Below are 26,050 nucleotides of genomic sequence, written 5' to 3' on the forward strand. Positions count from 1 at the left end.
ATTATATAGCAGATAGATGCTCATGTGATTTCATTTCTGTCCTCCATGCTTATGTTTCTGCATGTTTGAATTATGATGGTGACAAGTAGAACAAGGGCTCCCTGTCTGTGCATCCCACTCCTACTACAGAGCTTTATCTAAATCACTTTGATACTCAGAATTCCTTTTCCACCTTCCATCCCTTTCAAGTCATAATTCAGATGGCTTCTGGAATTCCACTTGCATCATAAAACCTACCTGAATGGACTGATGGAGAGTGGACAGCTAACCTCCAAATCAGATTGAAAAAAATGTGGCCACTCTCTCTAACAGCCCACATTCCATGTTGATTTTCTACCTCCAACTCCACCTACTCTCCCCTTCCCAGTAAAAAGTGGAGCTTCTTGTCTGGCTTGGACCACAAGTGAGAAATTGTATTAGTCTTACTCTTAGCCATTTTGGTTCCTTCTTCTTGTGATGCCCTGGAAAAGGTCCTGCCCTAATGTCTGAATTCAATTCTTTAAACATCCTTCTTCTTTGACAGTAAGTCCCTAAAGCAGCTGGTAATAGGCATCCAGCTTTGAGTCCTTCAGACCCCCCCCCCCCAAACAGGCCTCTCTCCTCAAAGGACCTTTTACCCTGCACCAACCTTGCCTAGTGAGAGACAGCTCAACACATTTCAACATTTTAAGACAGAATTGTTTTTCCTTTTAAGTGACCATATTTCAAATTGAGGAAAGAGGCACCAAGAAATAGACAGTATGGAGGGAGCGAAAGCAAAAAAAAAATTTTTTTTTAGAGCTTAAAAGAGACTTTAGAAATTATGGCATTCAGCTATTTCATGTTTTTGCTGATCATATTGAAGGAACATTATTTGTCCCAGATTGTAGAATGAATTCACCAATGACTACATACAAACACAATTCATAGAGAGTCAATAAGAAAGTAACCTTAGAAGGGATGACACAACCAACAGGGGGAAAATGGAAAGACCTCCAGCATTGGTGGCATTTGAGTGGTCTTTTTTTTTTATTTTATTGATTAATTAAGGAAAACTTTCCATGGTTACATGATTCATGTTCTTACCCATCCCTCCTCTCACCCGGCTCCTGTAGCTAATGTATAATTCCTCTGGGTTTTACATGTGTCATTGATCAAGATCTATTTCCATATTATTGATATTTGCAAAAAGGGGATCTCTTAGAGTCTACATCCCCAATCATACCGCCATTGACCAATGTGATCAAGCAGTTCTTTTTCTTCTGTGTTTCTACTCCTACAGCTCCTCCTCTGGATGCAGATATTCTTTCTCATAAGTCCCACAGAATTGTCCTAGATCGTTGCATTGCTGCTAGTAGAGAAGTCCATTACATTCACTGTATCTGTTTGAGTGAAGTCTTGAAGGAAGCTAGAGATTCTAGGAGTCAGAGGTGAGAAAGGAAAGCATTCAGTCAGTGCAAAGGATCAGAGATAGGAGAAGCATCTGGTAATAAGAATAACATCAAATGTATAAATGGAGTAATGTGTAAGAAGACTGGAAAGCTAGAACCAAATTAGGTTATAAAAAGTTTTAAATGACAAACCAACAAGTTTATATTTAATCTTATAGGCAAAAGAGAACAACTGAAATTTAACAGATGCTAACAATTAGAGAGTCCTAAAAATGGAATGGAAATGACTAGATAGTATAGTGCTGGATCTGGAGTCAGGAACACTCTGGGAAAGTGAATTAATACTGTTTACCTCAGTTTCCTCATCTGTAAAATGAGCTGAAGAAGGAAATGGATGACCACTCCAGTACCTTTGCCAAGAAAACCCCACATGGGGTCAGGAAAAGTCAGACACAAATTAAAAATGATCCAACAATAAAAGGGAATGGGTTGCTCCAAGAGGAAGCAAGTCCCTCATCACTGAAAGCACTAAGCAAAAGCTAAAAGGTGCTTGTTAGGAATTTCAGACAGGAGTTGGACCAGATCATGTTTAAGATGGCTTCTTTCTCCTACATCCTCATCTTTTTTAACATACTGGCTTGATTTTGATATGTTATTCATCTAGAAAATGCTCAAATTTTACCTCTTGGTTACATGGGGACTTTGAATAAGCCATTGTACTTGAGATATTTATAAGAAGAGCTCTCCACTGAGGACACATCAAGTTCTCCTGATTCATCTATATCACCTACTCACCTGCTCCTTTTTCAGATTCCTCTTTTTCTCACATTCATTGGAGGAAGGGAGGAAGGAAGGAAGGAAAAAGGAAAGGAAAGGAAAGGAAAGGAAAGGAAAGGAAAGGAAAGGAAAGGACAGGAAAGGAAAGGAAAGGAAAGGAAAGGAAAGGACAGGAAAGGAAAGGAAAGGAAAGGAAAGGAAAGGAAAGGAAAGGAAAGGAAAGGAAAGGAAAGGAAAGGAAAGGAAAGGAAAGGAAAGGAAACGATGGAGAGAAGGAGGGAGGAAGAGAAGGAAGAAAAAAGAAGAAAAACATTTATTTGGCACACTATGTGCTAACCACCTAAGAAATATCTTATTTAATCCTCCCAACAACTTTAGAAGGCAGGTGCTCTTATTATCTCCATTGTACAATTGAAGAAACTAAGGCAAACAGAGGTTAAGTGACTTGCCCACAGTAACACAGCTAATATATGTCTGAGGTCAAATTTAAACCCAGATGTTTCTCTTTCCAGACCCACAATTCTAGTAATGGCAACATCTGTTCCCTATTCACTACTCTTTCATTTTAAAAGAAAACTAATTACAATTGGTCACAAACATCTAGACCAGTTGCTGGGTAGCTGAGTCAAGATCCTAACTGACCAATGCAGAATTCCCTTGGAATTCTTTGAGGTAATTTGGAATTTGAGGGAGCTCAAACTTGGAATTAAGGAGATATTAGATGAAAGTGATGACTCTCCTAGCAAATATGGAGAAGACTAACATAACTCTGTAGGCACCCTTTTCTTATTTAGGTCTCTGGTATCCTCACCAATTGGTTTGTTACTAGCCTCTGTTCCCTTGAGGTACTAAGAATTTCATGATCATGCTGTTCATTACTACATTCCATTTTCAAAGGGTTGTTATTGCTCCATCCACATTTTTTTTCTCCTTGCTGATTTTAGAAAGAAGATGACTGCTATTTTTAAGTCTCCATAAATACCTCTTGTATAGGTCCTTTATTCTGCCCCTTAGGACAATAATGAATCTACCCCTAAGTTCTCATCCTGTAGACACGAAGATCTTCACTAATGTGACCCCGGAGAAAGCTTGTGTCATCTAAAAGTTTATTTTCTAGAACTTATATTATACACAACTGTTTACAATCTTTCAGTTGTCCCTGGAAATCAAATCTGAAAGAAGCCTGTTCCCAGCTTGGGAAAATGGAAAGAACACTGGTTTGATGCATAATTCCTTTTTTTTTTTTTAAACCCTTACCACCTGTCTTAGAGTAGATACTAAGTATTGGTTCAAAGGCAAAAGAGTAGTACAGGCTAGGCAACTGGAGTTAAGTGATTTAACAGTATCACACAACTAGGAAATGTCTAAGGTCAAATTTGAAACTAGGACCTCCCATCTCCAGATGTGACACTCTATCCACTGAGTCACCTGGCTGCCCCAGACACATAATTTCTTTAATGTGTAGAATTCTTTGGATGGAAATTCCTTCTATAGATACAAAGGAAGAGGAAGGGAATAAGCTTTCATATAGCACCTGTTATGTGATAGGCATCATGCTAAATGCTTTTACAAATATTATCTCTTTCAGTCCAGGGAATTGCCTGGGGGAATGGAGAGGTTACATACTTATATCCATAGTCACACAGCTGGCAGGTCTCAGACGCAATTTTGGAACAAAATCACCCTGACACCAAGGTTTATTGACTAAATCCTACTGTATCTTCCAAGATTGATACTGCCAGTATTATCGACTCCATTCACAAATGATGAAACTGTAGTACAGGTTATAGGCAGGATTTGAACCAGGGTCTCTCCTGACTTCAAGTCCAGTGCTCTTTCTACCGCCTCTCATTCTAAAGCAGATGAAGTCATTGCCAAGTGGTTGCAATTTTTATATGAGTTATTAGTTGCATTACAATTCCAGCTTGTGCATGTTGTATTTAACTTGCCCAAGGTCTCATAAGAAGCAAATAGCAGAGCCCAGGTCCTCCATAGCCCAATCCTGTATCATTAGACCACTCTGTCTGGTATAAGTCCTCCCTCTGCCTTCCTTCTATTGTAAGCTCCTTGCATATAGTTTGTGTCAGCTCTCCCTGAACAGTCCTAGTACCAAACACAATACCTTGCTCAGGATAGGTACTCAGTAAATGGCTGTCGAATTATATCAGATTAAATTGAATCAAATAGAATTGGAGAAATTCAAATGGACATTCAAAATCCAACTCATCTCTCTTTCTTATTGAAGGTTTTGCTGATATTCAGTTCCGTGGTACTCCCTCCTTAGAGTTTCTACAGCTTTTGCGGACATCACCACACACTTTATTCTACATTTAACAAATGCCTCATTTGATCTTCCCAATAACTCTGGAAGGTAGGTGCTCTTATTATCCTTATTTTACAGTTAACGGAATTACTAAGGCACCACATACCCTGGCCACTTAGTTCTATTCTCTTTAATTTTGTCCTTGATTTGACCTATGTGAGCCTTTTCCCTCAATTCAAATGTAATATTCTTGAAGTCAAGACCACACCATTAACATTTTCCACACCTCATAGCATAAGCAATTACTTAATGTTGAATGGTTGGTTGGTTGATAATCCCAAAGTATGGCAAGTATCCAAATCAAGATTTATAGGAAATATGGTATAGAGCTCCATCTCTGGGGGATAGGACAGCTCAGCAGCTCAGTAGATTGAGAACCAGGCCTAGAGATGGGAGGTCCTGAGTTCAAATCTGGCCTTAGATACTTCCTAGCTGTGTCACCCTGGGCAAGTAATTTAACCTCCATTACCTAGCTCTTATTGCTCTCCTTGGAACCAATACACAGTATTGACTTTAAGGGTTTTAAATTTTAAAAAATTAAATGAAATAACTCTACCTCTGAAGGTAATAATATACATGATCTTTCCCCAGGAAACTTTTAGCATTTCTTCAGATTTAGGTAACTTATGTGTTCTTTTATCCTCCTTCGAAGTCTTCCTCCAATGCCTCTTCATAGCTCAAAGACCAGGCCAGAAAAGTGAAAACTCTGAAGAATATTGTCAAGCTGGAAAACTAGTCCAGTGATATATGCCTGTCTTCCAAGGCTCGGTCTTGCTCATTCTGGAGGTGCTCATCATTAGAAAGTTGGCCACAAAGTGATTATTTTTTTTTGACCACAGCAATTTATCAGCTAAAAGATTAAGTGGATTGGTGGCAGGAGCCCCCACACAAGGGGAATCACAGATCTTTTGAAGTGTTGGCATTTACAGTTTCATATAGAAAATGTTTTTCTCTCTCAGCCAGTTCTGACATTTGGGTATTGAGTCAGTGTTTCATTTCAGCTTTGACATCCTGCAGAAGATAGAAAACATCAAAAAACAATATTGTGGCCATTAAATCTAATCGTATGTTTCTTGGAAGCAATTTTTAATTAATGACTAACACAGAATAAAAACAAATAGAAGAACATAGATTTCTCTTAAGGAAATAAAAAGAGCATCTAGTTCCTAATCTCTGGTCTGGGAAAGGAAGAACAGTGTTCCAGTTTTAGTAAACAAATCACTTTCTGGGCATTTTATGCTACTTTGGGTAGAAGATTACATTACCACTATTTCTAATCAATTTCATTATAAATAATGGAGTAATAAATTAGAGCTAGAAGAAATCTGAAAGATTATTTAGTCTAACTTTATCTTCTTCCAGTTAAGAAAGCTGAGGCTCAAAGAAAGAAATGGAGGCAACCAAGTTTTCACAGTTAGGAAATGGCAATGCCAGATTTGAAACCCTGGTATTTTTTACCTACATAATGCTTCAGTAAAGCAGATAGATGGTTAAGTGGATATAGAGGGCCTGCAGTCAGGAGGACTTATCTCCTGAGTTCAGATATGACTTTAAATACTAGTGGTGTGATCCTAAGTCCTTTCACCCTCTTTGCCTCAGTTTCCTCATATGTAAAATAAATTGGAAAAGAAAATGACAAAACCACTCTAGTATCTTCCAAGAAAACTCTAAGTGGGATCACAAAAAGTCAGTCAGGACTGAAAGGGCTCATCAACAACAATGCTTCTATAAATCTGATGATGGAAGGCACTGTGGTGTAATGGGAAAAAATGAAGGACTGGGAGTCACTAGGAGACACAGTTCTGCCAAACTACAGGCTATGTGATATCAGGCAAGTTACTCTCTTCCTCTGGGCCCCAATTTCATTACATAGAAAACTGGGAATATAATCCCTTTTCTTAGAGGATTAGGTGAGGACCAAATGAAAGTATACTGAAAGGTCTTCAAAAGAGGAAGTATTAAACAGTCATAAAAGTTTAAACTATATAATCTTGGACTAGTCACTTCTAGAACTCAGGATTTCTCATATATAAAATGGATCCAACTAGATCATCATGAAGACCCTTCCTAAATCTAAAATACTGATATGCTGGGTCTAACTTTGCTGTGATACAATGACTCTAGATATACTACAAACAGAAGGCAAAAATATTGAATAAAGGAGTTATTCATTAGGTGGAATTGATCAGGGCAGGCTTGTTGGAAGAGGTGAATTTTAAGAAGTATGAATCACCTACAGGGAAATTATTATTGCTATCATTATTATTACTATTATTACTAAAATAATAAATGTCATTTATATAACACTCTCTTAAGGTCACACATTTTTACATATATTAAGTCATTTTATCCTCTCAGATATTTTATCAGCATTTTGCAGATCAGGAAACATACTTAAAGATAGTGTATCTCTTGCAAAGTCACATAGCCATTAAATGTCAGAGACAGAATTAGAACCCAAGTCTCTGTTGATATCCAATCTAGTGTTGTAGGAACCCAGTGGGATCACACCCTTGTTAGGATTTTAGAGTCCAGGGCCCCTGTCAAGTGAAACTATTTCCTGTGTCAGCCCGGTCTTGGCTTCTCTTTAGAAGGATTCTTCTTCCTTTTCACAGGATACCTAGAAATTCTCCAATTCCCTCCAAACTCCAAACATGCAAAAAGAGGCATTGAACCAGAATGACAATAATTCTGACGGCAGCTCCAATCAAAGAGAGAAAGAGCAGAGTACCGCAGTCCATAATTCACACCCTCCGAAATTAATTACAGATGACAGCATTATTGATAATAGAGCGTGCCTCTTAGAAACTGCCTTTAGTTAATACGGGTCATGGATTTGTTAAAGTATTGAACCTCTTAGAGAGAAGATGAAAAAAAGCTGGATACGATGCCCGTCGGTGCTGGCTACGGGCATGTCAGCTGAGAGAGCAGAGACAATCAGACTTCCTCGTTGGGCTTCTAGATTAATAACCGGAAGGTCTGAAGAGGGACAGTTCTCCAATTGCCGGGCTGGCTGTAAAATCAAGTGAAATACGATAGTTTGTAATCTGTGTACTTGTCATGTAAATTAGGATCCTTAAAGGGCTTTTACATGTGTCTTTGGCTTTCGTGCTGAACTGCAAAAGCAACAAGGCGGAAAGGGACATTTATCATTTTGAGCAATGGATATTGCGGGCAGCAGACAGAGATCTTGTTGAATTCAACAAGGGCAAAGTCCGGGGTTTTCTCCTCTCACACTACCACCATTCCCACCCCATCCCCCAATTCTGGAGTCGTGTAACCCTCAAGAATTAGTAGCAAGCACCTCCTTAGCGGGAAACCAACCGCAGCGCCATTTTCTTCCCAGCACCTCAGAACAGCAAGGAGGCTTTCCTGAGGCAGCCAAGAGAAGGGGCAGGGGAGCTGCATCACTTAATCAGGGCAAGCTGCAGTCCCTACCTATGGGGCAACAGTTCTCAGGGTGAGCTAAGGTTCTCTGAAATTCCCCTGTTCTTGTCTCCTGAAAACAAAACAAGAGGAAGTGGACCAGACCGTAAGAATGATTGGATGGGTGGTAGATGCGGAATACCAAAGAAGAGGTTAGACACACACACACACACACACACATATATATAAGAACTCCCTTACAAATGTGGGAAACAATGAGTGGGAAATACTGCTTATACTGCCAGGCTTGACTGATCACTGGATCATAGATTCAGTGCTGGAAGGAACCTTAGAGGACATCTAGGAAACTATGGTACATATAGGCTAAATGACTTGCACAGGGTCACACAGATAGTATGTGTCTGAATATTTGAACTCAGGTCTTCTTGATCACAGCACAGTGAGGTGGTATAGCAGATAGAGTTCTAGGTCTAGAGTCAAAAAGAGTCATCTTCCTGAGTTCAAATCCCACCTCAGATACTTAACTAGCTGTTTGACACTGGGCAAGTGTCTTACCCCTGTTTGCCTCTATTTCTTCATCTGTAAAATGAGCTGGTGAAAGCAATGGCAAACTACTTCAGTATTTCTGCCAAGAAAACTCCAAAAGGGCCTGGTCCCATGGAAATGACTACACATCAACTTCTTGATCCAAAGTCCAATATTCTATCCATTATATCACATTTCTTTTTAGGAGAAAAAAGCAGATTAGGAAAACGCTTTTTTTCTTTCTATTTTTTTTTATTCTTTGTTATAAGGATGGCTTTTTTAGTGAAGGAGGGAGAATGTATTAGGAAATGAAGGTGATGTAAAAACAAAATATACTAAGAAACAAAAATTAAGCCTTAAAAAATAAATTCCCTGACAAAGTGGCATTATATGTTGAATAATCAAAGAGTCATTGGCCCAATTAACAATTATTAAATGCCTACCATTTGCACAGCCTTGTTCCAGGCACTAGATACAGAGTTTATATGGAGCATTCTCCCTGCCCTTATGTTATTTATAGACTAGTTAACCAAGGTGTGAAGGAGGTGGGACAGGTTGTGCTTTGCTTTCTTGAGAAGCTATACAACAAACAAGGCAGCTAGCTAACTGAGAATCTTTCAGAGTGCCCTTCTTGGAGGCAGGGGAATTGGACAAAATAAAATATAATACTGTGACTTCAGAGCTGGGGAGGGATTTTTAGAACATAGAATTCTAGAGCTAGAAAGAATCATGCTGCTGTTCATTTTTTTTCAGACATGTTATGTGTGACTTCTTGTGACTGCATCTGAGATTTTTTTGAGAAAGAGCCTGAAGTGGTATGCCATTTCCTTCTCCAGCTTATTTTACATTTGAAGAAACTGAGGCAAACAGAATTAAGTGACTTGTCCAGGGTCACACAGCTAGCAGCTGAGTCCAGAGGTGAAGTCACAAAGATGAGTCTTCCTGATTATGGGCTTTGTACTTTATCTTCTGTGCCACCTAGCTACCAGAAAGAATCATCTAATCCAATCCATTTCTTTTGGAGTTTGGAAAACCTAGACCAGGGAAAGACTTCACAAAAGTCATACAGTGAATTAGTAGCAAAGCCAAGATAGAGCCCAAGTCTCAGAACTTCTTGGTCCAGAACATTTTTTTTCTTTTGAATTAATTTAGTCAATTTAGAACATTATTCCTTGGTTATAAGAATCATGTTATTTCCTTCCCTCCCCTCCCCTCATCCTTCCCACAGCTGACATGCAATTTCATTGGGTATTCCATGTGTCCTTGATCAAAACCTATTTCCATGCTGTTGATGTTTGCACTCGGGTGATCATTTAGAGTCTACCTCCCCAATCATATACTCATCAACCCATGTAATCAAGCAGTTGTTTTTTTTTCTTTTTCTGTGTTTCTATTCCCACAGTTTCCCCTCTGACTGTAGATAGCATTCTTTCTCACAAATCCCTCCAAATTATTCTGGATCATTGCATTGCTGCTATTAGAGAAGCCCATTACATTCGATTGTACACAGTGTATCAGTCTCTGTGTATAATATTCTCCTGGTTCTGCTCCTTTTACTCTGCATCAATTCCTGGAGGTCATGCCAGTTCACATGGAATTTCTCCAGTTTATTATTCCCTTTAGCACAATAGTATTCCATCACCAACATATACAACAATTTGTTCAGCCATTCCCCAATTGGAGGGCATCCCCTCATTTTCTAATTTTTTGCCACCACAAAGAGTGCAGCTATGAATATTCTTGTACAAGTCTTTTTCCTTATTATCTCTTTGGGGTACAAACCCAGCAGTGCTATGGCTGGGTCAAAGGGCAGACAGTCTTTTAGAGACCTTTGGGCATACTTCCAAATTGCCCTCCAGAAAGGTTGGATCAATTCACAACTCCACCAGCAATGAATTAATGTCCCTACTTTGCCACATCCCCTCCAGCATTCATTACTTTCCTTTGCTGCCATGTTAGCCAATCTGCTAGGTGTGAGGTGATACCTCAGAGTTGTTTTGATTTTCATCTCTCTGATTATAAGAGATTTAGAACACTTTTTCATATGCTTATTAATAGTTTTGATTTCTTTTTTTTAATTTTAAACATTATTTTATTTGGTCATTTCCAAACATTATTCACTGGAAACAAAGATCATTTTCTTTTCCTCCCCACCCCCCTCCCACCACCTTTCCCTCTCCCATAACCAACGCGATTCCACTGGTTATCACATGTGTTCTTGACTCGAACCCATTTCCCTGTTGTTGGTATTTGCATTAGAGTGTTCATTTAGAGTCTCTCCTCAGTCATGTCCCCTCAACCCCTATAGTCAAGCAGTTGCTTTTCATTGGTGTTTTTACTCCCACAGTTTATCCTCTGCTTGTGGATAGTATTTTTTAGATCCCTGCAGATTGAGTTTTGATTTCTTTAACTGAAAATTGTCTATTCATGTCCCTTGCCCATTTATCAATTGGAAAATGGCTTGATTTTTTGTACAATTGGTTTAGCTCTTTATAAATCTGAGCAATTAAACGTTTGTCAGAGGTTTTTGTTATGAAGATCGTTTCCCAATTTGTTGCTTCCCTTCAAATTTTGGTTGCATTGGTTTTGTTTGTACAAAAACTTTTTAATTTAATGTAATCAAAATTATTGATTTTACATTTTGTGATTTTTCCTAGCTCTTGCTTGGTTTTAAAGTCTTTCCTTTCCCAAAGATCGGACATGTATACTATTCTGTGTTCACCTAATTTACTTAGAGTTTCCTTCTTAATATTCAAGTCATTCACCCATTCTGAGTTTATCTTGGTATAGGATGTGAGATGTTGATCCAAACCCAATCTCTCGCATACTTCTTCCAATTTTCCCAGAAGTTTTTATCAAATAGTGGATTTGGGTCCAAAAGCTGGGATCTTTGGGCTTATCATAGACTGTCTTGCTGAGGTCACTTACCCCAAGTCTGTTCCACTGATCCTCCTTTCTGTCTCTTAGCCAGTACCAAATTGTTTTGATGACCACTGCTTTATAGTATAGTTTGAGATCTGGGACTGCAAGACTTCCTTCCTTTACATTTTTTTTCATGATTTCCCTGGATATCCTTGATCTTTTGTTCTTCCAAATGAACTTTGTTATATTTTTTTCTAATTCAGTAAAAAAGTTTTTAGGTTGTACAATGGGTATGGCACTAAATAGATATATAACTTTGGGTAGGATGGTCATTTTTATTATGTTAGCTCGTCCTACCCATGAGCAATCAATGTTTTTCCTATTGTTTATATCTAGTTTTAATTGTGTGCAGCGTATTTTGTCGTTGTGTTCATATAGTTCCTGTGTTTGCCTTGGCAGATAGATTCCCAAGTATTTTATATTGTCTAGAGTAATTTTAAATGGAATTTCTCTTTCTAATTCTTGCTGCTGAATTGTGTTGGAAATATATAGAAATAATGATGACTTATGTGGGTTTATTTTGTATCCTGCAACTGCTAAAGTTGTTGATTATTTTGACTAACTTTTTGGTTGATTCTCTGGGTTTTTTAAAGTAGGTCATCATATCTGCAAAGAGTGATAGCTTGGTCTCCTCATTGCCTATTTTAATACCTTCAATTTCTTTTTTCTTCACTAATTGATACAGCTAGTGTTTGTAGTACAATGTTAAATAATAGAGGTGATAATGGGCATCCTTGCTTTATTCCTGATCTTATTGGGAAGACTTCTAGTTTATTCCCATTGCAGATGATGTTTGATGATGGTTTTAGATATATCCTGTTTATTATTTTTAGGAAAGGCCCTTCTATTCCTATAATTTCTGGTGTTTTCAATAGGAATGGGTGTTGTGTTTTGTCAAAGGCTTTTTCTGTATCTATTGAGATAATCATGTGATTTTTGTTCGTTTGCTTTTTGATATGGTCAATTATGTGGATGGTTTTCATAATATTGAACCATCCTTGCATTCCTGGTATGAAACCTACCTGGTCATAGTGAATAATGCTCATGATCATTTGCTGGAATCTTTTTGCTAATATACTATTTAAGAATTTTGCATCTATATTCATTAAGGAGATTGGTCTCTAGTTTGCTTTCTTTGTTTTTGACCTGCATGGCATTGGAATCAGTATCATATTTGTGTCATAAAAAGAATTTGGTAGAACTCTTTCTTTGCTTAGTCTGTCAAATAGTTTGTATAATATTGGGATTAGTTGTTCTTTGAATGTTTAATAGAATGCATTTGTGAATCCAACTGGACCTGGGTATTTTTTCTTACAGAGTTTTTTATGGCTTGTTCAATTTCTTTTTCTGATATGGGGTTGTTTAGGTAATCTATTTCTTCCTCTGTTAGTCTAGGCAATGTATATTTTTCTAAATATTCATCCATATCACCTAGATTGCCATATTTATTGCCATTTAATTGGGCATAATAATTTTTTTTAAATATATTTTATTTGATCATTTCCAAGCATTATTCGTTAAAGACATAGATCATTTTCTTTTCCTCCCCCCCCACCCCCCATAGCCGACCCATAAGTCCACTGGGCATTAGATGTTTTCTTGATTTGAACCCATTGCTTTGTTGATAGTATTTGCATTAGAGTGTTCATTTAGAGTCTATCCTCTGTCATGTCCCCTCAACCTCTGTATTCAGGCAGTTGCTTTTTCTCGGTGTTTCCACTCCCATAGTTTATCCTTTGCTTATGAATGGTGTTTTTTTTTCCTGGATCCCTGCAAGTAGTTCAGGGACATTACACCGCCACTAATGGAGAAGTCCATTACGTTCGATTATACCACAGTGTATTAGTCTCTGTGTACAATGTTCTCCTGGTTCTGCTCCTCTCGCTCTGCATCACTTCCTGGAGGTTGTTCCAGTCTCCATGGAACTTCTCCACTTTATTATTCCTTTTAGCACAATAGTATTCCATCACCAACATATACCACAGTTTGTTCAGCCATTCCCCAATTGATGGGCATCCCCTCGTTTTCCAGTTTTGGGCCACCACAAAGAGTGCAGCTATGAATATTTTTGTACAAATCTTTGTGTCCATTATCTCTTTGGGGTACAGACCCAGCAGTGCTATGGCTGGGTCAAAGGGTAGATATTCTTTTGTCGCCCTTTGGGCATAGTTCCAAATTGCCCTCCAGAATGGTTGGATCAGTTCACAGCTCCACCAGCAATGAATTAATGTCCCTATTTTGCCACATCCCCTCCAGCATTCATTACTTTCCTTTGCTGTTATGTTAGCCAATCTGCTAGGTGTGAGGTGATACCTCAGAGTTGTTTTGATTTGCATCTCTCTGATTATAAGAGATGTAGAACACTTCTTCATGTGCTTGTTAATAGTTTTGATTTCTTTATCTGAGAACTGCCTATCCATTTCCCTTGCCCATTTATCAATTGGAGAATGGCTTGATTTTTTTGTACAATTGATTTAGCTCATTATAAATATGAGTAATTAAACCTTTGTCAGAGGTTTCTATGAAGATTTTTTCCCAATTTGTTGTTTCCCTTCTGATTTTAGTTATATTGGTTTTGTTTGTACAAAAGCTTTTTAGTTTGATGTAGTCAAAATTATTTATTTTACATTTTGTGATTCTTTCTATATCTTGCTTGGTTTTAAAGCCTTTCCCCTCCCAAAGGTCTGACATGTATACTATTCTGTGTTTACCCAATTTACTTATGGTTTCCTTCTTTATGTTTAAGTCACTCACCCATTTTGAATTTATCTTGGTGTAGGGTGTGAGGTGTTGATCTATTCCTAGTCTCTCCCACACTGTCTTCCAATTTTCCCAGCAGTTTTTATCGAATAGTGGATTTTTGTCCCAAAAGCTGGGATCTTTGGGTTTATCGTATACTGTCTTGCTGAGGTCGCTTTCCCCCAGTCTATTCAACTGATCTTCCTTTCTGTTTCTTAGCCAGTACCAAATTGTTTTGATGACTGCTGCTTTGTAATATAGTTTTAGGTCAGGGACTGCAAGGCCCCCATCATATATGTTTTTTTTCATTATTTCCCTGGATATCCTTGATCTTTTGTTCTTCCAAATGAACTTTGTTATGGTTTTTTCTAAATCAGTGAAGAAGTATTTTGGTAGTTCAATGGGTATGGCACTAAATAGATAAATAAGTTTGGGTAGGATGGTCATTTTTATTATATTGGCTCGTCCTATCCATGAGCAGTTAATGTTTTTCCATTTGTTCAAGTCTAGTTTTAGTTGTGTGGCGAGTGTTTTGTAGTTGTGTTCATATAGTTCCTGTGTTTGTCTTGGGAGGTAGGTTCCTAGGTATTTTATTTTGTCTAAGGTGATTTTGAATGGGATTTCTCTTTCTAGTTCTTGCTGCTGAGCTGTGTTGGAGATATATAGAAAAGCTGATGATTTATGTGGGTTTATTTTGTATCCTGCAACTTTGCTAAAGTTGTTGATTATTTCAATTAGCTTTTTGGTTGAATCTCTAGGATTCTTTAAGTAGACCATCATGTCATCCGCAAAGAGTGATAACTTGGTCTCCTCCTTGCCTATTTTGATGCCTTCAATTCCTTTATCTTCTCTAATTGCTACTGCTAGTGTTTCTAGTACAATGTCAAATAGTAGAGGTGATAATGGGCATCCTTGTTTCACTCCTGATCTTATTGGGAATGCATCTAGTTTATCCCCATTGCAGATGATATTAGCTGTTGGTTTTAGATATATACTGTTTATTATTTTTAGGAATGACCCTTCTATTCCTATGCTTTCTAGTGTTTTTAATAGGAATGGGTGTTGTATTTTATCAAAGGCTTTTTCTGCATCTATTGAAATAATCATGTGGTTCTTGCTAGTTTGCTTGTTGATGTGGTCAATTATGTGGATGGTTTTCCTAATGTTGAACCAGCCCTGCATCCCTGGTATGAATCCTACTTGATCATGGTGAATGATCCTTCAGTTCACTTGCTGGAGTCTTTTTGCTAGTATCCTATTTAAGATTTTTGCATCTATATTCATTAGGGAGATTGGCCTATAGTTTTCTTTCTCTGTTTTTGACCTGCCTGGTTTTGGAATCAGTACCATGTTTGTGTCGTAAAAGGAGTTTGGTAGAACTCCCTCTTTGCTTATTATGTCAAATAGTTTGTATAGTATTGGGATTAACTGTTCTCTGAATGTTTGATAGAATTCACAGGTGAATCCATCAGGCCCTGGGGATTTTTTCTTAGGAAGTTCTTTGATGGCTTGTTGGATTTCAATTTCTGATATGGGATTATTTAGGAATTCTATTTCCTCTTCTGTTAGTCTAGGCAGTTTGTATTTTTGTATATATTCATCCATTTCTCCTAAATTGGTGTATTTATTGCCATATAATTGGGCAAAGTAATTTCTAATGATTGCCTTAATTTCCTCTTCATCGGAGGTGCTGTCCCCCTTTTCATCTTTAATGCTGTGAATTTGCTTTTCTTCCTTCCTTTTTTTAATTAGATTGACCAGTACCTTGTCTATTTTGTTTGTTTTTTCAAAGTACCAGCTTCTTGTCTCATTTATTAAATGAATAGTTCTATCACTTTCGATTTTATTAATTTCTCCCTTAATTTTTAGGATTTCTAATTTGGTTTTCTGCTGGGGGGTTTTAATTTGATCGCTTTCCAGTTTTTTCATTTGCATTTCCAATTGATTGATCTCTGCTCTCCCTTGTTTGTTAATATAAGCATTCAGGGATATGAATTTACCTCTGATTACCGCTTTGGCTGCATCCCAAAAGGTTTGAAAGGATGTTTCGCCATTGTCATTTTCCTCGATGAAATTATTAATTGTTTCTATGATTTCTTCTTTAACTAAATGGTTTTGGAGTATCATATTGTTTAATTTCCAATTGGTTTTAGATTTGGTTTTCCATGTACCATTACTAATCATTATTTTTATTGCCTTGTGATCTGAGAAGGCTGCATTCATTATTTCTGCTTTTCTGCATTTGTGTGCTATGTTTCTGTGACCTAATGTATGGTCAATTTTTGTGAATGTGCCATGTGGTGCTGAGAAGAAGGTGTATTCCTTTTTATCCCTATTTATTTTTCTCCATATGTCTATTAATTCTAATTTTTCTAAGATTTCATTCACTTCTTTTACCTCTTTCTTATTTATTTTTTTATTTGATTTATCTAAATTTGATAATGGTTGGTTTAAGTCTCCCACTAGTATGGTTTTATTGTCTATTTCTTCCTTCAATTCTCCTAGTTTCTCCATTAGAAATTTGGGTGCTATATTATTTGGTGCATACATATTGATTAATGATATTTCCTCATTGTCTAGATTCCCTTTTAACAAAATATAATTACCTTCCCTATCCCTTTTGATCAGGTCTATTTTTGCATTGGCTTTATCAGATATCATGATTACCACTCCTGCCTTCTTTCTATCAGTTGAGGCCCAGAAGGTCTTACTCCATCCTTTAATTCTGACCTTGTGGGTGTCGCCCCACCTCATGTGTGTTTCTTGAAGACAACATATGGTAGGGTTTTGGATTCTAATCCATTCTGCTATTCGTCTACGTTTTATGGGTGAGTTCATCCCATTCACGTTCAAAGTTATGATTGTCATTTGTGGACTCCCTGGCATTTTGATTGCCTTCCCTAATTCTAACCTTTTCTTCTTCGGCTCTACCTTTTAGTCCAGTGATTTACTTTGAAACAGTCCCCCTTGTCCCCTCCCTTGATGTTTTCCTTTTTAGTCCCTCCCTTTTTGTTCCCTCCCCCTCCCCCCTCTCTTTCCCTCCCTTTTTGTTCTCCCTCTCCCCCTCCCCCCCTTGGTTTTCCCTTCTCCTTACCCTTGTTGGGTAAGATAGAATTCAAGATCTCAATGGATCTGGATGTTTTTCCCTCTCAGAGTTGATTTCCCTGAGATTGAGGTTTAAGTAACCCCCCCCCCTCTCTTCCTCTCCTTCTTATAGGAGTTTTCTTCCCCTCCCCTTCCCCTGTGAATCTTTGTGTGAGAACCATTATTCTATTTGGTCTTTCTTTACCCCCTATTTATACATTACATTTTCCCCACATATTAGTATACATAGGTTGATATAAATGTAGTCCTTATAGAAGAGAGTTTGAGTAAAAGAAGATAACATTTTTCCCCTTTCCTTAATATTTACCTTTTCAGGTATTCCTTGCTCTTTGATTTTCGGTATCAAACTTTCCACAGAGCTCTGGTCTTTTCTTTGCAAAAAGTTGGAAGTCTTCTATTTTGTTGAATGCCCATACTTTCCCTTGGAAGTATATAGTCAGTTTTGCTGGGTAGCTGATTCTTGGTTGGAGACCCAGCTCTCTTGCCTTTCTGAAGATCATGTTCCATGCCTTAAGATCATTCAGAGTAGAACTTGCAAGGTCTTGTGTGACCCTGATTGGCATTCCTTTATATCTAAATTGTCTTTTTCTGGCTTCCTGTAGGATTTTTTCTTTTGTTTGATAGCTTTGGAATTTGGCAATTACATTCCTGGGAGTTGTCTTTTGGGGGTTTAGTGTAGAAGGTGTTCTGTGAGCTCTGTCAGTGGCTGTATTGCCCCCTTGTTCTAGAATCTCTGGGCAATTTTCTTTGATTATATCTTGTATCACCATGTCCAGTTTGGTGTTTATTTCTGGCTTTTCTGGGAGTCCAATTATTCTTAAATTATCCCTTCTCCCTCTATTTTCCAGATCTATCACCTTGTCGGTGAGATATTTTATGTTCTCTTCTAATTTCTTGGTATTTTGGCTTTGCTTTATTAATTCTTGCTCTTTTACATGATCCTTGTCTTCCAGCTGCCTGATTCTGGCCTTTAAAGCCTGGTTTTCCTTTTCAGTTTCATCATACCGGTTTTGTAGATGCGTGAATTTCTTTTGCATTATTTCCAACTTTTCCTCCCAGAAGGCTTCCATCTTTTTGGTCATTTCTGATTCAAATCCTTCATGGGTTTGTGGAGAGTTTCTATTTCCTTTGGAAGATTTTGGAGAATTTTCTTGTATATCTTCTTCTATCTGCTCTGTATTTTGTATTTTGGCTCCATAGAATGTGTCCAAAGTCGCCCCTTTCTTCTTATTTTTCTTGGTATTTTGGGGCTTCTGTGATTCTGTGGAGTTTGCCATCTCTGAATGTGGAGGATTAGCTTTTCTTGTCTCTGTCTGGTGTTCAGAGGCTTTAGTCCTGGGCAGATGGTTCTATGAGCTTTCCCTGGGTTAGAATATGCCTCACTGGAACTGGAATGGAAGGGTCGGACCACGTTGCTTTCCGGAAGTTGCCTTCAGAATCGCTGGCCGTGAGGCTGTTTCCTCGGCCTGCGGGGGGATGGGCTGCAGCTAACCCAAGCTCCGAGGGCAGGGACTTTCACTGAGACTTGGATAGCAGGATCCAGCCCGTGAGGCTGTCTTGCCCGCCCTGAGGGTTGCTGTTGTTTTGACCAGCTCTCTGCAGCGGAAGCCCCAGGCAGTAACTTTCACCGGGACTCGGGTAGAAGGCCCTGAGGGTTGTTGTTCCGAGGACCCTGCTCTCTGAGCCAGGCCGGGCTGCGGCTTCCCGGAGCCTTGGACTCTGCACTCCTACCCCTGAGGTCCGAGTGATCTCGGGTTCTGGCTTTTAAGGGGAGCCGTACCTTTTGATCCAGGTCCAGGTCCAGGAGGAGGGTTCCCAGGGTCTGTGCTGTTGATCATTTTGAATTTCGGCGCCTTAGGAACTTATAGTTTGAGATCGGTCGGGAAGGGTTTTCCGGAGATCTGAACTTTAGCTTTCTCTAAGCCGCCATCTTAACCAGAAGTCGTGAATATGGGCATAATAATTTTTAATGATTGCCTTAATTTCCTCTTCATTAGAGGTGAGGTCTCCCTTTTCATCTATGATACTATCAATTTGGTTTCCTTCTTTCCTTTTTTTAATTAGATTGACCATTACTTTTTTGTATTTTTTTGTATTTGTCTATTTTATTTGTTTTTTCAAAGTACCAGTCTCTAATCTTATTTATTAAATCAATGCTTCTTAGACTTTCAATTTTATTAAATTCTCCTTTGAGTTTTGGGATCTCTAATTTAGTCTTCATCTGAGGATTTTTAATTTGTTCACTTTCTAGTTTTTTTTTAATTTGCATTCCAAATTCATTGACCTCTGCCCTCTCTAATTTGTTAATATATGAACTCAAGGATATGAATTCCCCCCTGAGTACTGCTTTGATTGCATCCCATAGATTTTGAAAGGCTGTCTCATCATTGTCAGTTTCTTCAATGAAGCGATTGTTTCTATGATTTGTTCTTTAACTAACTGATTTTGGAGAATCATATTATTTAGTTTCCAATTAATTTTGATTTGCCTCTCCATGCACCCTTACTAATTATTATTTTCATTGCATTGTGATCTGAGAAGTTCACATTTATTATTTGTGCACTTTTGCACTTGTTTGCAATGTTTTTATGCCCTAGTACATAGTCAATCTTTGTAAATGTATCATGTGCTGCTGAAAAGAAGGTGTATACCTTTATGTCCATATTTATTTTTCTCCACATATCTACTAACTCTAATTTTTCTAAGATTTCATTCACTTCTCTTACTGCTTTCTTATTTATTTTTTGGTTTGATTTATCTAGTTTTGATAGAGGAAGGTTCAGGTCTCCCACTAGTGTAGTCTTTCTATTTCATCCTTGAGCTTCACTAGTTTCTCCTTTAGAAATTTGGATGCTATGCCATTTGGTGTATACATGTTGAGTACTGATATTTCCTCATTGTCTATACTTCCTTTTATCAGGATGTAATTACCTTCCCTATCTCTTTTAACTAGATCTATTTTTACTTTGATTTTGTCAGATGTCATGATTGTGACTCCTGCCTTTTTTTCTTCTGAGAAGTTCACATTTATTATTTGTGCACTTTTGGCATCAGTTGATGCCCAATGGATTTGGTGCCATCCTCTTGCTTTTACCCTATGGGTGTCTACCTTCCTCATGTGTGTTTCTTATAGACAATATATGTTGGGTTGTGGATTCAAATCCACTCTGCTACTTGCTTCCATTTTATGGGTGAGTTCATTCCATTCACATTCAGAGTCATGATTACCAGCTGTGTATTTCCCAGCATTTTTATTTCTACTCCTAGTCCTGCCTTTTCTCCTTTCACTATTTCCTTCTACACCAATGTGTTGTTTTTAATCAGTCCCCCTAATTCCCACCCTTATTTTACTTCCCTTTCTACCCCCCTCCCTTCTTATTCCCCCCTTATTTTTTACAGTCTTTTTAAACTACCCCCCACCCTCTCCCTCCCTTGTATTGCTTCCCTCCCCACCAGTCCATTTGTTATCCTTCTATTTCTCTATAGGGTACAAATCAATTCTCTGCCCCAATGGATTGGATTGTTCTTCCCTCTTTGAGTCAATTTCAATGCATGTAGGCGTTGAGTATTTCCTATCTCCAACCTCTTTACCCTTCCAGTGTATTGATGTTCTCCTCCCCCTCCTGCCATGAACTTCTTTGTGACCTATAAATTTACCCCTTTTTGTTTCTTTTAGTATTAACCTCTTTTTTTAGTTTTAGTTGTATATATATGTATATATATATATATATACAAACATATGCATATATAAATGTATATGTATTTATGCATACATATATCTATATACATATTTATGTCTTGGCATTTCATCCTATACAGTTTGTCACTGTTCCCTCTAAGTGTAATTCTTCTATCTTCCCAGGTGATAATAATAATTTTTAAGAGTTACCAATGACCTCTTTTCTTATAGGGATATATCTCATTTTAACTTATTGGGTCTCTTAAAAAAAGGTTTGGTTTGGTTTGGTTTGGTTTTTCTTTTCCCCCTCTTTTTTAATTACCTTTTGATGATTCTCTTGAGTTCTGTGCTTGGACATCAGATTTTTTGTTCAGGTCTGGACTTTTCTTTACAAATGCTTGGAATTCTTCTATTTTGTTGAATGATCATACTTTCCCCTTTAAGAATATAGCCAATTCTGCTGGGTAGTTGATTCTTGGTTATAGACCTAGTTCCCTTGCTTTCCAGAATATCATATTCCATGCCTTTTGGTCCTTCAGTGTAGATGCAGCTAAATCCTGTGTTATCCTCACTGTGGTTCCATGGTATCTGAAAGACTTCTTCTTAGCAGCTTGTAATATTTTTTCCTTGGTATGATAGTTCTTGAATTTGTCTATAACATTCCTAGGTATTGTCAGTTGGAGATTAAGTACAAGAGGTGATCTGTGGATTTTTTCAATCTCCACTTTTCCCTCTTGTTCTAGAATATCAGCAGTTTTCTTGGATTATTTCCTGTAGTATGTTGTCTAGACTTTTCCTTTTGTCATGATCTTCTGGTAGACCAATGATTCTTAATTTGTCTCTTCTGGAATGATTTTCTAAATCCTATGTTTTTTTTTAATGAGGTGATTCATATTTTCCTCAATTTTTTAATTCTTTTGGTTTTGTTTTATAGTGTCCTGCTGCCTTGTGAAGTCGCTTGTTTCTATTTGTTGTATTCTGGTTCTTAAAGACTGGATTTCATCCCTGACTTTTTGGTCATTCTTCTCATTCTGGTCTGATTTTCTTTGGAGGTCATCTTTCATCTTCTTTGCCTCATCTTTCATTTTCTTTGCCTCATCTTTCATCTCCTTTGCCTCATCTTTCATCTTCTTTGCCTCATCTCTCATCTCCTTTGCTTCATATTTCATCTCCTTTGCCTCATCTTTCATCTTCTTTGCCTCATTTTCAAGCTGGTTGATTTTGGCTTTCAAGACACTATTTCCTTGTTTTAGCTCAAGTGCCTCTGTTTCCAGATGACTTATCTTAGTTTTTAAGTTATTTTCCCAATTGTCTTTAGCCTCTCTTAATTGTGTTTTGAATTGTATTTTGAGTTCTTCCAGAATCTGTATCCAATTCGCTGAGGTTTCTTTTTTTTTTGCTTGTTCTTTCACCCTTCTCTGTTCTGATTTGCTCTTTGTTCATTGCCTGTATAGAAGCTGTCGATTGTAATTTCTTTTTTCTTTTTCTGCTGTTTGCTCATATTTACCCCTTCTTTACTCCCTGAAATTGCCTGTACTCTTGCTCCTCTCACTTTTTTGTGGTTCTGGTCTTTTCTTTCCACCTTCATCCTTGGAGCTTCATCAGTAAATCTCTCAGTGCAGTCTGTGGGGGAGGGTTGTTGGAGCTTGAGCTTCCCTTCCCTTCTGAAAGCTTTTATGGGATTAAGTCCAGCTGGGTTGCTGGATGTACCCTGAGGCCAAAACCTCTGGATGGGAGGAGCAATATGGAGTGTCTCCACTGCTGCTACTGCTGCCTGCTCTGCATTTCTTCTCTAGCTGCTTCCCCCTGAATATGTTGGACACTCTGAGCCTGGCACAGCTTTGCCCACAAAGTACTTCCTGCAGACCAGTGCCTTTTCCCACCCAGAGGTTCCAGCTGCCACTGGAGGCTTAGCTCTCTAAGTGGGAGAGGGGTCCCAGGACCTTTCTTCTTCCTTCCCCTTAAATCCGAGTGTTCTTGAATTCCAGCTTTTTGGGAGCATACCTTTTAAGTTGAGGCCAGCAGGAGGATTACTTTGCTCTGTCTTGCTGTTAGGTTTGATTTTCAGTCCCCTAGGAGCATTTAGTTTGTAATTGGTAAGGAAGGGTTTTCAGAGGTCTGAATATTTGCTGCCTCTACACTACCATCTTGACTCTGCCCCCAGAACTTTTTTCACTCTAAATTAATCACTCAATGTTAACTCATACTTCTGTGGATTCATGGAGTTATGTGACTGACCTTCAACTGGAGTTCTGTGGAGGTCTAGGTGAAATATTTGAAGGGGAAACTAGGGTCATTTTATCCTGCTAATGAACATTTTTCCTCAGAATTGGCAAATGGCCTTTCCTGACTGGAATGCCAAGGATATCCTCATGCTTGTTGTCTGAACTATGCAATTAGTACCTTATTATGCACTCTGATTCTCTAATTTTAGTCTGTAAGGCACAGTTTAGCAGTTTATTATATACGCTGTCTTCTTCCCTAATTGTTTCATGCCTGAGTGTCTACACTTTCTTGTCTTCCCAGCTAGGGTGTGAGACCCTCTAAAAGGGAGACCCTCCTCCTATTTCTCTGGTTCCTCACAGCTCCTACCTGGGAGAAAGAGGTCTGGAAAAGACAATGTGAGCCAGGTCTAGGCTGGGAGTGAGGCCCGGGAAATCCATTCTGCTGTCTACCTCATGGCGATTTCAAGATCTGATGGAAATTTGTGCTGAAGCCAGGCAGCCAGCCAGTCATTTCTAGGCCATGTTATTTCTCAATGTCCTTCTTCCCTCAAAATCCTGCAACATAAAAAAGGGTGTGGATTAAGGATTTTGTTGTTGTTACTGTTAATCTGTAATTCAATTATGAAATGCAAATTTGTCTTAGCACCATACTTATTTGATCCCAGAGTAGCATGAATAAATGCTATTGTCTTCTTTAATCATCTCCACATTGAGCAATAATGCCTTTCTTGGGAAGCAAGTCTCTGATTCTGGTATTTTGAAGCACCTAACAAAAAAATCCCAATCCAAGGTATTTGCATCAATGGGACACAGCTTCAAACTGTAAAACAAAGAACTAAACAAAAGAAAGGTAGCTAGATGGCACAGTAAATAGAGGACTAGGCCTGGAGTCAGGAAGACTCACCTTTCTGAGTTCAAATTTGACCTCTGGTGCTTACTAGCTGTGGGTAAGTCCCTTAACCCTGTTTGCCTCAGTTTTCTCATCATTAAAATGATCTGGAGAAGGAAATGGCAAACCAGGCCAATATCTTTACCAAGAAGCCCTCAAATGGGATTACAAAGAGTCAGACACAATTGAAACAACTGAATGACATCAAAAATAAAGGAAAATAATCTCTTTTGGAGGAATACCTTAGAAAAGGGTAATATTTTTTCTAAAATCACAGAACCTCACAGTTGGAAAGGACTTCATCTGTAGGGACAATGTCTCTGATAAGTGACCGTCCAGCCTCTTCTCGAGAATCTCTATTAAACAGAAGGAGTTCATTGCTTCCTGAGGCCACTCATTCAACCTTTGAACCATTTGAGTTTTTATATCATTTTTCCTTATGTTATACTCACTCCATTTTATTTTGCAGTTGGGATGAAACCTGCTGCATAAGGCAGAAATTTTCAGTTTGTTTGTGATGCACTTACTAAAGAAAGACTATGCTCCCTTCCCCTGGAAGATAGTTCTTATTAGAGACAACATATGCATGGGATGCAGGGATGGCCATGATATGGGGGGCTGAAGTTGGAGAGAAATTAAAATAAGCATGAAAATGGGCAAGGAGCAGTTTTGTCCTTTGTCTATTTGTATTCGCCCTATTGTCTCTGCATATTTTGTTACTTTTTAGACCTATTAATGTCATCATTGCCTTACTTTTCTTTGTGGTTATATATATTCAATTATTTCCTAAAGATATACATGGTGTGTTGCTGTAACGTGTTGTATGAGTTTGTCCTACATATAATTTAGAGATTTAGTCGTTGAAGCACCCTCACAAGTGATTGTTTTGTTCCAAATGATGTCTATTGTATCCATTGCAGATGAATGTCTTCTATAAAAGGTACTTGAGACTTTTGGTTCTTTATCTTCATTATGTTAAGTTTATGTCATTTTGATGGTTGATTGCAGATGGCAAGTAATGATTTTCCAAGGGACTACAAAATTCCTGACTCTGGGGAAGAATGCAGTAATCCTCCTACCAAAGGATTTAAAACAACTGAGATGAAACCTGCTGGGTAGGATGGAAATCTTCAGTTTGTTTTGATCTGCTAACTAAAAAAAGAATATGCCTTAAAGAGACTGCTATGTTTTTTCTTGATTTGGAAAAGCCATACAGAAAGGTAAGTGGACTGACCTGGGCTACATTGCACACAAACTGGAAAGAGACTGAAATGGGGACAGAGGCAGACAGCCTGACCTGGGTTTGGGCAGCCTCTGCCTGGCTACTTTGACTGCAGCCTCTATTTTATAGAGCCAAGAGGATAGTCTGAGATTGAGGTGAGAGGCATGCCTGGGTGGGTTAGTCATTGATGAATTTTCTCTTTGGGAAAACTGAGAGTGGATGATGATGGTGGGTGCCCAAATCCTCCCTTGGAAGAGCTTATGCCAAGTCCAAAACTTATCTTTTTTTTTTCAAGTTTTATTTGTTGCATTTCATTTGAAATACAAAAGAAAATAAAAAGAAATAAACACTAGTTTCTGATTTGTATGTGTTTTATTCATGGAAATGGGATGTAAACAAGAGAGGATGTGATTGAGAAAGGCAGAGACTGAGACACAGACAGAGAGAAGAGACAAAGAAAATGGGCTCTATTATTCCTGGTTGGGGTTCTGTAACAAAGTGAAAAGTAATTTTACTGAATTCCTATACTCAAGCTGAAGAGAGACTAGAATGGGCATAGAGGTAGACAGCTGTCCTGTCTTTCATAAATTCCCAAAGCAAGTAAAAGCATAAGCCTGATTTTCTCCTGGATAAAAGGAGCTTGTGACTTCTGGCTGGTAGGAGATTTGGCAAATCTCTACAAGAGGTCTCATGGCCTTCCTCTGTGTTCTCTGCTACCTGTTCAAGGAGAACTCCTTTAGTGGGTTGGAGTGAAGGGCAATGACTAGAGAGAAAGGCATACCTGGTGGGAGGATAAGGGAAGTGACTAAAAACAAAAAACAAAAAACAATGATGCTCACATTCAGGTAATGGAGAACACTAAGAAAGAGGGTAAGAATCTTATTCTT

The 26,050-nt window shown here is 38.2% G+C and overlaps 1 protein-coding gene across 1 annotated transcript in view; it reads left to right on the plus strand.

The window, feature by feature from the left end:
• Nucleotides 1-25,521, plus strand: part of OLFM1 (olfactomedin 1) — a 240,516-nt gene extending 214,995 nt beyond the window's left edge. Inside the window, exons 7-8 of the transcript XR_008915365.1 lie at nt 4,393-4,518; nt 24,950-25,521. The gene's annotated coding sequence lies outside the window, so the exon portion shown is untranslated. The remainder of the gene's footprint in view (nt 1-4,392; nt 4,519-24,949) is intronic.
• The last annotated feature ends 529 nt before the right edge of the window (nt 25,522-26,050 follow it).

The sequence above is a fragment of the Monodelphis domestica genome, chromosome 1 (assembly GCF_027887165.1).
Source record: "Monodelphis domestica isolate mMonDom1 chromosome 1, mMonDom1.pri, whole genome shotgun sequence".
Classification (NCBI taxonomy): domain Eukaryota; kingdom Metazoa; phylum Chordata; class Mammalia; order Didelphimorphia; family Didelphidae; genus Monodelphis; species Monodelphis domestica.